Source organism: Mobula hypostoma, chromosome 11 (assembly GCF_963921235.1).
Source record: "Mobula hypostoma chromosome 11, sMobHyp1.1, whole genome shotgun sequence".
Lineage (NCBI taxonomy): Eukaryota > Metazoa > Chordata > Chondrichthyes > Myliobatiformes > Myliobatidae > Mobula > Mobula hypostoma.
In genome coordinates this window covers 71,241,608-71,258,911 of record NC_086107.1, presented here as the reverse complement: position 1 = coordinate 71,258,911, position 17,304 = coordinate 71,241,608, and the positions used below count along the sequence as shown (strand labels likewise).

The 17,304-nt window shown below is 45.3% G+C and overlaps 1 protein-coding gene across 1 annotated transcript in view; it reads right to left on the bottom strand.

Annotated features, from left to right (window-relative positions):
* Positions 1-14,774, bottom strand: part of LOC134354318 (tumor protein p53-inducible protein 11-like) — a 190,202-nt gene extending 175,428 nt beyond the window's left edge. The window contains exon 1 of the mRNA XM_063063249.1: positions 14,618-14,774. The gene's annotated coding sequence lies outside the window, so the exon portion shown is untranslated. The remainder of the gene's footprint in view (positions 1-14,617) is intronic.
* Positions 14,775-17,304: the final 2,530 nt, after the last annotated feature.

Here is a 17,304-nt window from a genome sequence, read left to right as displayed (position 1 = left end):
TTTCCCCCCTCACCCTTAACCCATGTCCACTGGTTTTTTTTCTCCCCTTGCCTCAGTGGAAAAAGCCTGCTTACATTCACTGTATCCATACCCATCATAATTTTATATACCTCTATCAAATCTCCCCTCATTCTTCTACGCCCCAGGGAATAAAGTCCTAACCTATTCAACCTTTCTCTGTAACTGAGTTTCTCAAGTCCCGGCAACATCCTTGTAAACCTTCTCTGCACTCTTTCAACCTTATTAATATCCTTCCTGTAATTTGGTGACCAAAATTGAACACAATACTCCAGATTCAGTCTCACCAATGCCTTATACAACCTTATCATAACATTCCAGCTCTTATACTCAATACTTTGATTAATAAAGGCCAATGTACCAAAAGCTCTCTTTACAATCCTATCTACCTGTGATGCCACTTTTAGGGAATTTTGTATCTGCATTCCCGGATCCCTCTGTTCTACTGCACTCCTCAGTGCCTTACCATTTACCCTGTATGTCCTATCTTGGTTTGTCCTTCCAAAGTGCAATGCCTCACACTTGTCTGTATTAAACTCCATCTGCCATTTTTCAGCCCATTTTTCCAGCTGGTCCAAGTCCCTCTGCAGGCTCTGAAAACCTTCCTCACTGTCCAATACACCTCTAATCTTTGTATCATCAGCAAATTTGCTGATCTGATTTACCACATTATCATCCAGATCATTGATATAGATGACAAATAACAATGGACCCAGCGCTGATCCCTGTGGCACACCACTAGTCACAGGCCTCCACTCGGAGAAGCAATTCTCTTCTACCACTCTTTGGCTTCCATGTATACCGAGCGACTGAATTTTCCTAACTAACCTCCCATGCGGGACCTTGTCAAAGGCCTTACTGAAGTCCATGTAGACAACATCCACTGCCTTCCCTTCATCCACTTTCCTTGTAACCTCCTCGAAAAACTCCAATAGATTGGTCAAACATGACCTATCACGCACAAAGCCATGTTGACTCTCCCTAATAAGTCCCTGTCTATCCAAATGCTTGTAGATTCTGTCTGTTAGTACTCCCTCCAATAACTTACCCACTACCGACGTCAAACTTACCGGCCTATAACTTCCCGGATTACTTTACGATCCTTTTTTAAACAACGGAACAACATGAGCCACTCTCCAATCCTCCGGCACCTCACCCATAGACACCGACATTTTAAATATATCTGCCAGGGCCCCTGCATTTTCAACACTAGTCTCCTTCAAGGTCCGAGGGAATACCCTGCCAGGTCCTGGGGATTTATCCACTTTAATTTGCCTCAAGGTAGCAAGCACCTCCTCCTTTTCATTCTGTACAGATTCCATGATCTCACTACTTGTTTCCCTTAATTCCATTAACTTCATGCCAGTTTCCTTAGTAAATACAGATGCAAAAAAACCATTTAAGATCTCCCCCATTTCTTTTGGTTCCGCACATAGCCGACCACTCTGATCTTCAAGAGGACCAATTTTATCCCTTACAATCCTTTTACTCTTAATATACCTGTAAAAGCTCTGTACATGACCATACACTTCCCAACACTATTCCATCTCCCACTTCTTTGCCCATTCCCTGAATTTGTAGCCTTCCTGCTTCCTCAAAACTACCTGCTCCTCCACCTATCTTTGCATCATCCACAAACCTGGCCACAAAGCTGTCAATTCCACCATCCAAATCACTGAAATATAACATAAAAAGAAGTGATCCCAACACTGACCCCTGTGGAACACCACTCATCACCAGCAGCCAATCAGAAAAGGCTTCTTTTATTCCTATTCTGTGCCTCCTGCTAATCAGCCAACTCTCTATCCATGGTAGTAACTTTCATGTAATACCATAAGCAACCTCATATGTGGCACCTTGTCAAAGGCCTTCTGCAAATCCAAATAAACATTATCCACTGACTCTACTTTGTCTATCCTTTGTTGTTTCCTCAAAGAATTCCAGCCAATGATTTTCCCTTATGGAAAGCATGCTGACTTTGGCCTATTTTATCATGTGCTTTCATAGACCTGAAACCTCGTGCTTAACAATGGGCTCCAACTCCTTCCCATCCACTGAGGTCAGACTAACTGGCCTACTAGTTCCTTTCTCCTGCCTCTCTCCTTTTTTGTAATGTGGAGTGACATCTGCAATTTTTTAGTCCTTGGAACCACACCAGAATCTAGTGATTCTTGAAAGATCATCATTAGTGCCTCCACAATCTCTTCAGCCACCTCTCTCAGGATCCTGTGGTGCAGTCCATCTGGCCCAGGTGACTTATCTATTTTCATATAACAACTGCACTCACTTGTGCTCTCTGACACTCTCAAACTCCTGGTGTCCAGTGTCTTCCACTAAAGATTGATGCAAAATAGTTATTGAGCTCGTCCAACATTTCCTTGACCCCCACCACTACCTCTCCAGCGTCATTTATCAGGGGCCTGACATCTACTCCTGCCTCTCTTTTACTCTATATAATTGAAAAACTGTTGGTATTCCCCTTTGATATTATTAGCTAGCTTACCTTCATCTTTCATCTTCTCTCTCCTTATGGCTTTTTTTTTAGCTGCCTTCTGTTGTTTTTTTAAGATCTTCACAATCCTTTAACTTCCCACTAATTTTTGCTATATTATATGCCCTCTCTTTTCCCCATGTCTGGCAGTGGATTCTGGATCAGAACAGCTCATTGGACTGAATTGTGACCATGGGTCATTCCTGTTTCTGCTACCAACCATCTTTAGTCTGTATCCATGAAGCAGCAGTCCTGCCAGCAAAATCTAGGTTTCCTTTGTTCTATGTACACCCTGTAGAAGTGATTTGCCAAAATTAGACATTTGCATTCATAGAAGCGTAGATTTCAGCTGAATGCAGCAATTTAGAAGTTGTTTCTTCTCCTCAGAAGGTTGAGAAGCGATGCATCAACTCCCCTTTGAATCTCTTTGCAGGGCAGATGTTGGGTAACACTAAGGCCCAACCCTGACCATGACCCTGACCCCGCCCGGCTACAGCATGCATGATGTTTTGCAAATTCTTCCTGCTGTGCTGTGAGTTTCTAGTGGCCACTCCGGTTTCTTCCCCCACTGTAAATTATGCCTTAGTGCAAGAATCAAAGGAGAGTCCCTCCTCAACCTTCTCTGTTCTGATGAGCAACTCAATTGCTGCATTCAGCTGAAATGTCTCAACTCTTAATTTTCATAAAACCCAAGATCTAATTTTGGTAAACCACTTCTGCATTTGAAAGCTCTGAGATCCTTCCTAAAATGCACTGCTCCAAACCAAAGGCATTACCCCAGCTGAGGCCATTCCAGCACTGCATGAAGATTGCTATAACTTGGTATTGGTATATTATTGTCACATGTACCAAGATACGGTGAAAAGCTTGTCTTGCATACTGTTCACACAGATCAGATCATTACACAGTGCATTGAGGCAAAACAAGGTAAAACAGCAAAAATGCAGAAAAAGTGTAGAAGCCACAGAAAAAGTGCAGAGCAGGTAGGCAATCAAGTGCAAGATCATTATGAGGTCGATTGTCAGGCCAGAAGTCTATCTTTTCATACAAGAGGTCAGTTCAAGAGACTGATAGCAGCAGGATAGAAGATGGTATGTACTTTTGGGCTTTTGTACCTTCTGCTCAATGGGAGAGAGAGAGAAGAGAGAATGTCTGGGATGGGTGATGTATCTGATTACGCTGGCTGTTTACTGTGGCCCTGAGACTTCCTTCCATTTCTACTTCAGACCCCTTTTACGGAATGATGTTGCAGCATTTTTAACAGGTTCCTCATCTTCAAAGATTTTGCACATACATCTCTTATTGCTGCTGCACAAACTTCGTTCAGTTTATATTAATCGGCTCTCATCGGTCTCCCAAAGAAAAATGTATTACTTCACTGAATTACGTTTCATCTGTCGTGTTTTTTTCAAATTTTAGAACTTACCAAGATTGGGGAAGTCTAGATGATGAAACATGAGCTAAATCCAGCTTAAATCAACTTGGTTTGACCAGCTGCCTCAGAAATTAAGAATATAAGAATCAAGGTATTTGAGCAAATTAGAATTATCTCCTATCAGTACAAAAGTTTTGGTGGTGGGGATGCGGTTGGGAGGGAGGGTGGGGATGGGGTTGGGGGGAGGGTGGGATTGTGGTGGTGGGGGAAGATGGCGGCCAGAGAGAGGATGCCAGACAAAGGTTCCAGGAGAGGAATGGACACGGAGACGCTAAGCTGGGGGAGGTCAGATATCAGTCGGGTTTGTGGTGGGGGGGGGGTTGTTCCTGATTACCTTGTCAGCAAAGAGGGTGGTTGTGTGAAAAGAGACATTTTGAGAGAGGAAAAGTGAGCTTTTGAAGAGAACACCCACATGGTCATCACAAACTCCCCAGCAGCAGTCTGCACAGAGTCAGGACTTTTGTCTCATGTTAACTCAGGCTTCAACTCTCCATCCAAAACCAGCTTCGGTGATCCCTCAAACACATACAGTACTCCGTGTGACATACAAGCAATTCGTGTGCATAGGTACACCAACCACTCTGGTCCCTGGTCTTCTGCAGGGATCTGAAAACAGCCCTCACTGCACAAAGTTGTGGCAACTCTGGCCTCTGTCATTTGGAAGTTTGACACCCTATCATTGTTGACACTTCCTTGTTCGCTTCGATGACCAGATGTAAAGTAACTTCCTGTTTGCCCACACGTCTGTCATTGATAGAGATCAGAAAGAGTAGGGTCTAAATTACCAGTCCTTGCTGGGACATCCACCATAAATGTCTTGTGAGCAGAGAATTTATGCATTACTTGTCTCTTAGCCAGTATTTGTACATGGTGCTTCTAAACACCGACTAACTCTCTTCGGGAGTTTTATCTCCGAGATTTTCTACCATTTTCGTTATTCTGAGAGATCTGTGAATTCACATGCAAAATACTGGGGGATATCCAAAGATTAGATAGTATCTACAGTCCTGATGGCCTTGGCCCAAAAATTGGGCTGTTTATTCCCTTCCATAGATGCTGCCTGACTTTCTGAATTTCCCCAGCATTTTCTTTCTCAAGTTTCCCAGCACCCGCAGAATCTTGTGTCTTTTGTTGGATTTATTCCACTCTCTTTTTGTAAACCCTGATGTAATATTTCAATCTTCCAGTCTTCTGGCATCACCCTGGTATCTATGGAGAAGTTAGTTTGTGTCCAGACACTACAATTTTCCATCTTTACTTTCACATTAAGTGTTCTCTGTGATCCTGACTACAGTTTACATACTGCAAACAAGCATTTGATGATTTGAATGCTGTGATTAGCAAATGTGAAACAGCCTATCCCCCTCCCCCAATACTTTTCAAATCATTGTAATCATTGTCAGGGACTTCAATCAAGCTTGTTTGAGGAAATCTCAGCCCAATTTTCATCAATTTATCACCTGCAGTACCAGGGGTCCCAACACAATCGACCACTGATACACTATAATTAGGAGTAGCTACTGTCTCATGCCTAGATGACATTTCAGGAAATCTGAACACTTCGCAGTCTTCCTCCTACCAGCAAAAAGGCAGAGGCTAAAGAGCAAAGCTCCAGAGATGAGGACAACAAAGACGTGGCTGTGGGAGGCAGAGAAATGGAGATAGGATTGCTCTGAGTTAGTGGACCAGGCCATGTTCAAGGATCTGAACGAATGCATTACGTTGTCAGATAAAAACAGTCATAGGTGAGTGTGCCCCCACAAAATCATTCAGAGTCTTTCCCAACCCGAAGCCCTGGATGAACCATGAGATTCACAATCTGCTGAGGGCCAAATCAGTGGTATTCAGGTCTGGCCTTGAATGACCAAGTTATATACAAGTCCAAGTACGATCTCCAGAAAGCCAACTCACATGTGAAGTGGAAGTTCGGAACCAAACTTGAATCTCTGAATGATGTTTGACAGCTGTGGCAGGCCTTGAATGCCATCATCTCTTACAAAATTAAAACAAGTGACATAAGTGACAACAAAGCACTCCCAGATGAACTCGATGCCTTTTATGCCCGCTTTGACCATCAAAACTTTCAGAAACTCCACAGCGCCCAATGGCCCTGTGATTTCAGTCTCTGAGGCCAACTTGAGAGCATCCTTCAGGAGGGTGAACCCACAGAAATCATCCAGCCCATTCAGGGTACATGGTCAAGTCCTAAAGACTTGTGTTGATCAACTGGCTGGAGTGTTCACCAATATCCTTAACCTCTCACTTTGGCAGTCTGAGGTTTCAAACCTGCTTCAATAAGGCTTCGATTATACCAGTGCCTAAGAAGTATGTGGTAACCTATCATTCAGTAGCACTTGCATTCACTGTGAGGAAGTGTTTTGAGAGGTTAGTGATGAAACATATCAACTCCTGTCAGAAGTGATTTGGATCCACTCCAGTTTGCCTACTGTCACAACAGATCAACAGCAGATGACATTTCAATGGCTCTTCAATTAATCTTGAAACATCTGGACAGCAAAGATGCATAGATCAGAATGTTCTTCATTAACTTCAGTTTGGCATTCAACACTATCATCCTCTCAAAACTAATCATAAAGGTTCAGGTGCTGGGCCTCAATACCTCCTTGGGCAACTAGGTCCTCGATTTCCTCACTTGCAGACAATGATCAGTGCGGATTGGCAACAGTACCTCCTCCACAATCACCATCAGCACAACTACACCACAAGGCTATGAACTTAGAGATTGAAAATCTGGCTGAGTGGTGTCACAACAACAACCTCTCACTCAACGTCAGCAAGGCAAGGAATTATTATTGACTTCAGAAGGAGGAAACCAGAGGTCCATGAACCATCAGGGGATCAGAGGAAGAGAGGGTCAGCAACTTTAAACTCCTCAGTGTTAACATTTCACAGGACCTGTCTTGGGTCTGGCAGGTAAGTGCCATTACAGAAGCAAGCATGCCAGCACTTCTACTTTCTTACAGGTTTGTGAAGATTTGGCATGTCATCTAAAACTTTGACAAACTTTTATAGGTGTGTGGTGGAGAGTACATTGACTGGTTGCATCACAGCCTGATATGGAAATGCCAATGTTCTTGAATGGAAAACCCTACCATTTAATGAACTACTTTCTAATTATTGCACCTTCCTTTATCTGATTTTATCTGACATACAAATATCTCAATTACATCCTCCATTATACACAACCAGTACCATTCCTGCCATGAAGAAAGATACAACATAAGCAATTTGTGCCTTAGCAATAATCTCTCTCTCCCACGACAACCCATCCCTAACCACCCCTGCCACCAGAAGATTATCTCCATTTTGGCTCCTCTTTTGACCATTTCCATGTAACTTTCACCAGCAGCTTGCCCTGGTCCAACCATGGCCAAGAAAGCACACAGACTTCCTAAGGAAATCTGGCATGTCCCCTATGAACTGCACCAAGTTTTATGGATGCGCCATACACAGTATTCTATCCAGATGCATTACAGCTTGGCATGGCAACCATTCTACCCAAAACCACAAGATATTGCAGAGAATCGCAACAACAGCCCGATCTATCATGGAACTCAATCTCCCCTCCTGTTGATAGCAGGAAAGCTTAGGATCTGAGGGCACAGCCTCAGAACAAAGGGATGCCCCATTAGAACAAAGACGAGGAGGAATATCTTTAGCCAGAGGGTAGTGAATATGTAGAATCCATTGCCACAGAGGGCTGCGGAGGCAAAGATTTACAGGTTCTTGAACGGCCAAGAGATAGCTCAAGAATGGGCTTGAGCCCAGCCACCCCAGAAACTCACTCTGCTTCCTTTTCTCACCAGGCAGAAGATACAAAAGCTTGAAAACAAGCACCACCGGGCTCAACGACAGCTGCAATCCCACTGTTAGAAGAGCTGTGAATGACTTCTTCTATGATAAAGATGAATCTTGATTTTACAATTGACTTCACTGTGGCCCTTGTATCTATTTGCCTGCCTACACTGCATCTTCTCTGTCGCTGCAACATTATATTCTGAACTCTGTTATTCCTTTTCCACTGTACCACTTTGATGTATTTATTTTTTGCAATGGTCCGACCAGATGGCATATAAACAAAAGCTTATCATTGAATATCGGCACGTGATAATAATAAACTATTGACCACATACTAATAACTTAAATGCTTATTCAAAACCCTCTGGCTTGCCTTTTCTGTTAGTGTCCAGTCAGTTTCCTTACTCTTTATCCCACCTCTACTTTCTACATTCAACCTCAGCGTTTTAATAGAGCTTATATTTGATATATGCCCTTTTTATGCCTTATTTTGTACTTTCTTGTCATAGAGGAGGAGGTATACTTTCCTTGTTTTCCTCATTGGATTGCATCAGTTTCTGCATCCGGCTCGCTCTTCATTTTTATCTCACAGCTTTTGATTCCAACCTGCATGGACAGTTTCTTTCTCTCCTCTTTTAGTTAATTATTATTCTATGTTTGATTATTCTTTGATTTTTTTCAATAATTATTTTAAGTAGGACAATATTATGATCACTAATCCCACATATACTTCTCCCTCTGAAGCATGCTCCATTTACTTTCTAATTCCTTCTCAGTTGATCTGGACACACACTATAACAAAGCTTTACTTGCAGATATTGCTTTACATGGTTTAGCTTTGTCTGACAGCTACAGGTGTAAACTTCCAGGGCTCTTCACTCAACAGTGATGTTCAAAGTTCAAAGTAAATTTATTATCAAAGTACGTATATGTCACCATATACAATCCTGAGTCTCATTTTCTTGTGAGCGTTCACAGTAGATTAATGAACCATTGAAAAACTACATAGAAAAACTGACAAACAACCAATGTGCAACAGAAGACAAACTGTGTAAATACAAAAAAAAAAGGAAATAATAAATAATTAATATTGAGAACATGAGTAGTAGGGTTCTTGAAAGTGAGTACATAGGTTATGGAATCAGTTCCTTGTTGGTCGGCTGGTGGTGCAGTGACATCAGCATTGGACTCCGGAACGGAGATTCCCGAGTTCGAATCCAGTCGGGCCACTCCCGAGTAAGCTTTCCATCTGTGCCGGGTTGAGTGTTGAGCTCGCAACTCGACCTCGTAAAATAAAGAAAAATGCTTTGAAATGTCTGTGCGAGGAGTGGCTCCCTGAACAGCCTTCCGATCCGCGCCTTGTAAAGCATGAAAATGCCTGACGCTGGCCTCTCAGGCCTGAGTCGACGTCACCATCATCATCCTTGTTGAGGTGAGTGAAGTTATCCACACTGGTTCAGCAGCCTGATGGCTGAAGGGTAATAACTGTTCCTGAAGCTGGTGGTGTGGGACCCAAGGCTCCTACACCTCCTTCCTGATGGCTGCAGCCAGAAGACAGCATGGCCTGGTGTTTGGGGCCCTTGATGATTTACACTGCTTCTTGTGGCAGCGCTCCTCAAAGGTGGGGAGGGCTTTTCCTGTGACGGATTGGGCTGCCTTATTTTTTGTAGGCTTTTCCATTCTTGGGCATTGGTCTTTCCATGTAGATATTCATGGTCATTTTTTTCTGCTTGCATTATCTCATTGCTGACCAGGTTTCCTGTCCCCTTAAAACTGACTCCAGGAGAAATCGGTGTTAGTTTTTGGCAAAGTGCCAATATTATGATAAGATGCGTATACTGCCCACTTGCAATGAGTTCAACACAAATAAAAAAAAGGAGGGAAGAGGAGGAGTGGTATGAGGGACTTTGAAACCAATACACAAGTTGGGATGCACCTATGGAAAAATATGACATTGGCTCTCAAGGTCAACCTGTAATGGTCCACACTGTGACAGCTAGTCAGTCACTCTTGTGCTGACTCTCTCTTGCCACTCTACCCAATGTTAAACCTCATCTCTTTTAACCTAGAGCTTCTTAAATCAGCTACCAGTAACAGGGACTAAAGGGCTGCTACCACCTAACCTCACGACATTCTGAACAAAATAGAAGCCCGATACTAGGCTAATAATAAAGAGGACTGGAACATATCTCTTAAACATGAGAAAGACAATGCTGGAAGTCCAAAGCAACACACACAAAAAGCTAGAGGAACTCAGCAGGCCAGGCAACATCTGTAGAACAGTTGATGTTTTGGTTGAAACCCTTCTTCAAGACTAAAGAAGGGTCATGAAGAATAGTCTCGGCCTGAAACGTCAACTGTTTATTCATTTCTATAAACGCTGCCTGACCTACTGAGATCCTCCAGCATTTTGTGTACGTTGCTTAGGAACACATCTCTGCCCTGATGTATATTAAGGCACCACACATGCACCAACTAATATCTTGGCTATTTTTGAATTCTGTCACTGTAAAACGGTTGTGTCATTCCAAGTTCTTGTCACTAGAAGCCACTAGAGTGTTTATATAGCTTACCCTTACTTGAAACACCTTAACTAACAGTGTGGAATGAGGTTGACTCAGATCAGGCAATTGAGAGATAACCAAATGTCTCCATTGAGCTCCTCGCCACTTGGTTAAAGCATTTCTAAGTGCACCAGTATCCAAACTTAATCCTTCACTGACAGGATGAATAACCCCATTCACACAGCTCCTCTCACTACAATTTAGTACTTGTGGAGCAATCTTGACTGCTACTCACTGATCCACGAACAGAGCACTTGTGCACATCTAAGGCAATGTGGAGATAATCACCAGCCAACAGTTTAGGAGACACTGCTACACTGAGTGGAACATTAAAATGTCAGAATCAATCATTAGCTCATGTTTGATTTGGAACCAGATGTCACCAGGTTCGGATATGGCCCAAGTGCGGAGTGAGAGACACTGAAGCGGGTCGACATTTCACAGACTTTAATGTGAACAGTGTTAAAGGGAAAAGAAAACAATAAACACTAGGCCAAACAGGGCCGTTAACTAAGCTCTCCAATGGAAAATGAAGCCTACACTGTGCCTGAAAAGAACAACTAAGAATAAAATGAATACCGTTAGTCTTCAGAGTCATTTGACTCGACAGTCCAATTTTTCAGGCAAGGCTGCATGCAAACATGCAGCAAAGCGTTACTGTGCTGTGTCCAAGTCTTGACAAATACTACGACGAAATGTATGGAGTTAAATACTATCACAATGAAATAATTAGCTGACACATGTATATTCACTAGCCCAACTGCTGTATCTGTTGCGCTTCCGAATCCGTGGTTGTGTCACCAGAGCCACAAGCATTATCAATAACACATCATACAGTTAGTGGCCAGTTTAATGGGTACCCCTGTACACCTGCTCATTAATGTAAATACCTAATCAGCCAATCATATGACAACTTAAAAGCATGCAGACATGGCCAAGGGGTTCAGCTGTTGTTCAGACCAAACATCGGAATGAGGAAGAAATGTAATCTAAGTGACTTTGACCATGGAGTAATTGTTGACGCTAGACCGAGTGGTTTGAGTATCTCAGAAACTGCTGATCTCCTGGGATTTTCACACATAACAGTCTCTAGGATTTGCAGAGAATGGTGCAAAAAATGGAAAAAAAAGACATCTTGTGAGCAGCAATTCTGTGGGTCAAAATGTCTTGTTCATGAGAGAGGCCAAAGGAGAATGGTCAGACTGAATCAAGTTGACAGGAACTCAAATAACCATGCATTAGAACAGTGGTGTGCAGGAGCATATCTGAATGTTCCTTAAAATGGATGGGCTACAGCAGCAGAAGATCACTAACACACACTCCACGACCACTTTACTAGGTACGTGAGGTACCTAAAAAGTGGCCACTGAATGTACATTATGCAGAATATCAATATAACTACAGGCAATAATAAACTCCATAGGCAGTCACATTACAGGTAAGTGAACTAAGCAAGTGAAATCTGTATATTGCTGGACTTCCTGGCTTGGAACTGTACAGCTGATTGCCCATACAAGTTAGCTGTTAGATTTCAGAGAGCATGGGCAGGGTTTGTGGGGTCGCACAGAGGCAAGGTTCAGGCAGTCAGTCACTGTCACACCGACTGTTGCAGAGACCACTCCATGCCTGTCTGTTCATTGTACGAGATTCTCAGCTCTCAATCCACAGAACGGCTTGTGAAGCAACATGGCTACTCAATGAGAGGTGGGGCTCTAGGGAGTGCTGAGGGACAGAGGGAGCTCAGGGCACAAGTCTGGCGGTGGATAAAGTGGTGAGGAAGCCATACGGGATACTTGCCTTCATTAGCTGGGACACCTAATATAAAACATTAATTGGACCACAGCTGCGATATTGAGAACACACTGTAGGAAGGATGTGATTGCACTGGAGAGGATGGGGAGGAAATTGACTCGGATGTTGCCTGGGTTGGAATGTTGTGAAGAGGGGTTGGATAGACAGGATTTGTTTACCTTTCAGTGGAAGAGGCTACGAGGGAGATCTGACAGAGGAATATGAAGTTATAAGGACATAGATAGTTTAAAAAATCTCCTTAGTAGAGTTATCTCTGACTGAGGAACAGTAGGCCAGGGATATAGGACAGATTTGAGGAAAATTCTTTCAGCCAGGGGATGGTAATTTGACCAACCCTGACATACGCTGCTCTTGAGGGTTGGAATGTTGTCACTTTGGAGTGCCATGCCATCACCCAGAACACAAACCTTCCTTTGCCCCTCCCCATTGCATGCTGCGGGGGCGGCGGGGGAGGGCTGGGGTGGAGAAGGGAGGGAGTTCCAGTAGGGTAGGGGAATTCACCAAGGGACGACCTACAGCGAGCCTTGGCCTTAGCTGGCACCCTCAACTGTGAGGGCTCAGTGGAGTGAGAGTTCATTCAACTTCACCTCTAACCCACCAACAGTCAAAGCTAAGATGGTCAATCATAGCCTGTTTCCGTGCTGTAATTGTTATATGGTTATAAAATCCGTTACCTCCTGTCACCATGCAGATGACATCACTACTGTTTCATTCGATTTTATGAACCCACTTTTGTCTTAATTTAGAAATCGTGGTCAATACAAGATTTTAAAGTTTCCCCAATCCATTATACTTAAACCGCAGTCCGTCCATTCACAACATATCGCCAAGCCCAACCCAGCAGGTTCATCCAAGTCGGTTTCTCATTCATTCTGAAGTGCGCGGAGGAAACTGCAGACCAGACAAGGGGCTCCAAACAGGCACACAATTCTCCTCACAGATACCGCCTATCCCGCCGAACGTTCACTGCCTCTCTCTCCACTCCGGGCATCCCTACCGACCTCAGAGACCCTAACTCATTTTCAGAAATTAAATCTTCAACTGAGAGCGGGCGGATCGTTCGCCGTGCGTGTGCTAGGTTACACCAGTTAGCGAGAGATCGGACCGGTTCTTCTGAAACAGTTTGCGGAGTAATGTGGGGAGTTTGTAGTGTTGTCCTGGGCCCGGAAGGAGTGGGACCGCTGCCCCGTGAGGATCCTCGGGCTTGTTGTCTTTAGAGTGTCAGAATAGAGTGTTCTACTTGGGGCACGGCCTGCTCCTGCAGGGAACTCCGGGGCAAGACCCCAATGGAAACAGCTCATTCGTTACTCCATTAGCGAGGAGCCCCCCAACCGCCCCAGGCGGGCTCTGAGGTGCCGAGCCTCTTCACACAGGCAGCCCTGGGACACGTCGGGAGGGATGGGATTCTCAGTCAGGTGGGACATTCCCACGCTCACACGGAGCTACGGGTTTCTAGCACCCGGGTCACACGTCACTTTTTTCTGTGCACCTTGGGCTAAAGGTATACTGATCCTCTGTCCTGCAGTCAGTTGCCCTCTCCGTTACCGTGCGTATCACTTTGCATCCTATAGTCAGTCCCCGTCCACCCTGATCAGAGAGTCACGGAAGTATCGGCCCGATTCCTCCACGCCGACAGCAACGTCCACTTGAACAGGACCCATTCACCCGCATTCGGTGTTCGTCCAGTCTTTCCTATCTGGGTACTTATCCAAAAGTTTTTTTTAATCATTGTAATTGTAGCCGTCGCTGCCACTTCCTCTGGCCGCTCGTTCACATTCTGCGTGACAATTTACCCCTCCGATCATTTTTAAATCACCCACTCACCTTAAACTTCTGCCGTCTAGTTTTAGACTCTGACTCTGGGGAAAAGATTGTGACAACCTATCATATTTTTGTCCTTCATAACGTTTTAAACTTCTATAACCGCTGGGCAGAAGTTCATCTCTCTTCGCCTCTTTGGAAGTCTATCATTCCTTGTCCTGGAGATGTTATTCTTTATCCGGGAGCTACTCGCTGTTATTTAGGAAACCCTAGCTCTCTGTCCTGAAGTCATTCGCTCTTTGTCTCGAAGTCCGTCACTCTCCATCTAGCAATCCGTCACTGTCCGTTCTGCAGTCAGTCGCTCTCCATTGCAGAGTTGCTCACTGTCTTGTCCGTGATCCATTGGTCCCTGTCCGTTTGTCTGCCACTCTCCCTTCCCGGATCCCTTTATCACGTATGCGGTCACTCACTCTCTCTCTCCCACCTCCCTCTCAGAGTCTCTATCTCTCTGTCCTGGAGCCAGTCCACTCTCCTTTCTACAGTTCCTCTCTGAGCGGGAGTTAACGCTACGCTCAGAGCCAGCCATTCATCTTCGTCCTGACCGTCAAACCCCACTCGGTCCCGGTCGCGATCACCAAACTTCGCAACACTTTGCACAAAGCGAAATCCCCGCGCCGGGGTCTGGCTGCACCCACTTTAGCAGCAGAGCTCACTCACCTGGGGAGTGTGGGCACTGGCATGCACCCCGCTGCCACTCAGGATCCCGCGACTGCCCACTGCCAGCGCTCAGCTCTGCCTCGCCGCCCACGGCGTCCCGGTGCAATACCCTGTGCCGAGAGCAGCGCCCAGCGCACTGAACCGGGGCCGGCGCCGGCGCCGGCGTATTACCTGCAATAGACGCGCACCGTAATACCGTAATACCTCCAGTACAAGGGCATTCCAGGGGTGTTCACCTAATAAGATGCGCACTCCACTCCATTACTTCCAGGGGCGGGAGGCGAAGAGGACAGAGTAATTCACCCACTAAATGTTCATCGTTGTACCATACCCTTCGATGGAAGGTGGTGGGATGGGGTGCAGATAGTTCAGTGATCTGTTTCCCTATGACTCACTATACCTTCGGAACTAGAACAAGATGGCAAAATAATGCATCAAAATCAGGTTTAACATCACCGGCATATTCGTGAAATGTATTAAATTTGCGGCGCAGTATAGTGCAGTACATAATAATAGAAAAAAAGAAAACTGAATTACAGTAAGTATATATGCATAAAATAGTTAAATTGAATAAGTAGTGCAAAAAATAGGACATAAAAAAGTAGTGAGGTAGTGTTCATAGGTTCAAAGTCCATTCAGAAAAAGAATGGCAGAGGGGAAAAAGATGCTCCTGAATTGTTGAGTGTGTGCCTCCAAGTTGCTGTACCTCCTTCCTGATGGTAGCAATGAGAAGAGGGCATGCCCTGCGTGGTGGGAGTCCTTAATGATAGACCTCGTATTTTTGAGGTACCACACCTTGAAGATGTTCTGAATACTATGGAGGCTAGTGCCCATGATGGAGCTGACTAATTTTACATCTCTCTGCAGCTTACTTTGATCCTATGTAGTAGCCCCACCTCCCACCCCGTGTCATGATCCGGTCTGTGAAGTCCGCATTCTGGTTCACGGTCCGGTCCGTGGACTCAGGACTCTGGGTCTTCCAGCTGTCCCTCATTTGGTTGAGTTAATCATAGGCACCTGATTCCCATCTTTGGGCTTGGAATATAAGTAGCCTTGGGATTGAGTGTGGGCTGCTGGTTTGTCTTGTCAAGATTCCCTGGGAGCAACCTGCTGGTGGAAGGCTAGAGTGGCCACTTGTCATCTTTAGGCCGTGTTGGAGAACCATCACTTCATGGAGCCTTACTGTCAGATTCGGCTGTTTCCCGGGCCAGCTGAGTGGCTGCCAGCCACTCTGAGCTAGGTAGGGATCCGGCTGTTTCTGTAGCCAGCTGAGGTTGCTGGCTGAACTGAGACTCAGAGCTACCCTGGAGCAGAGATGAAACTGTCTGTTGTTTTTTGGTGTTTGTCTCTTCTTGTCCTCCCCTCTGTGCGGTAAGTCAGGCTGTTTTGCTGTTGCCCTGTGGGGGAACCTGTCTTGTCTTGTCTTTGCCTCTGTTGGGTAAGTCTGGCCATTCTGCCGTTACTCAACAGGTGGACCTGTCCCACCTTGGTGTGGAGATAAAGTTGAGTCCTGGCTTTTCGAAGGATAAGTCCCAGTTCTATGTTAATGTACAGTTCCCAGTCTGTCTCCGAGTTCCAGCCTCCGAGTTATCAGCCTGCAGCCAAGCTCAAGACCCAAGACCCCAGCCCGCAGCCAAGCTCAAGACCCAAGACCCCAGCCCGCAGCCAAGCTCAAGACCCAAGACCCCAGCCCGCAGCCAGGCTCAAGACCCAAGACCCCAGCCTGCAGCCAGGCTCAAGACCCAAGACCCCAGCCCGCAGCCAAGCTCAGGCCTCTAGACCCCAGCCATGTCCTGTAGCCATGTCATGTCCTTGCCTGGTACTGGGGTCCGAGCCCGAGGCAAGACCCAGATTCTGGGTCCTTGTCCAGTCTCTGCTCGGACTCCAAGCACAGGCTGCTAGTTCTTAGCTCCTTGTCCGGGTTCCCTGTCTAGTCCATGTCCTGACCCTAGTCTGCGTTCTTGTCCCTGCTCCTTGTCTGTACCCTGTCACGTCCCCACTCTAGTCAAGTCCTGTTCCTTGTACTTCAGTGTCTGTGTCTTGCATTTGGGTCCATTCCCAGCACCCCATTGTGACACCCCGCCCCCACATATCAGACAGTGATGCAGCTAGTTAGAATGCTCTCCACAGTACATCTGTAGAAATCTGCGAGTGTGTTTGGTGACATTCCAAATCCTCTCAAATTCCTAATGAAGTATAGTCGCTGTCTTGTCTTTGTAGCTGCATTCTTACATTGGGTCCAGGTTAGGTCCTCAGAGATATTGACACCCAGGAACTTGAAATTGCTCACTCTCTCCTCTTCTAATCCCTCTGAGGTCTGGTGTGGGTTCCCTCATCTTACCCATTCTGAAGTCGACAGTCAGTTCTTTGGTCTTACTGACATTGAGTGCAAGGTTGTTGCTGTGACACCACTCAACTAGCTGGTATATCCTGCTCCTGTACACACTCTTGTCATCATCTGAGATTCTACCAACAATGGCTGTATCGTCAGCAAAATTGTGTGTGTTTGTGTATATAATATTATAGCCCTGTCTAGCCACACAGTCATGGGTGATGAGAAAGTGAGAAAGTAGAGCAGTGGGCTAAGCACACATCCCTGTAGTGGGCCAATGTTGATTGTCAGCGAGGTGGAGATGTTACTCCCGATTCACACAGACTGTGGTCTTCTGGTTAGGAAGTCGGGATAC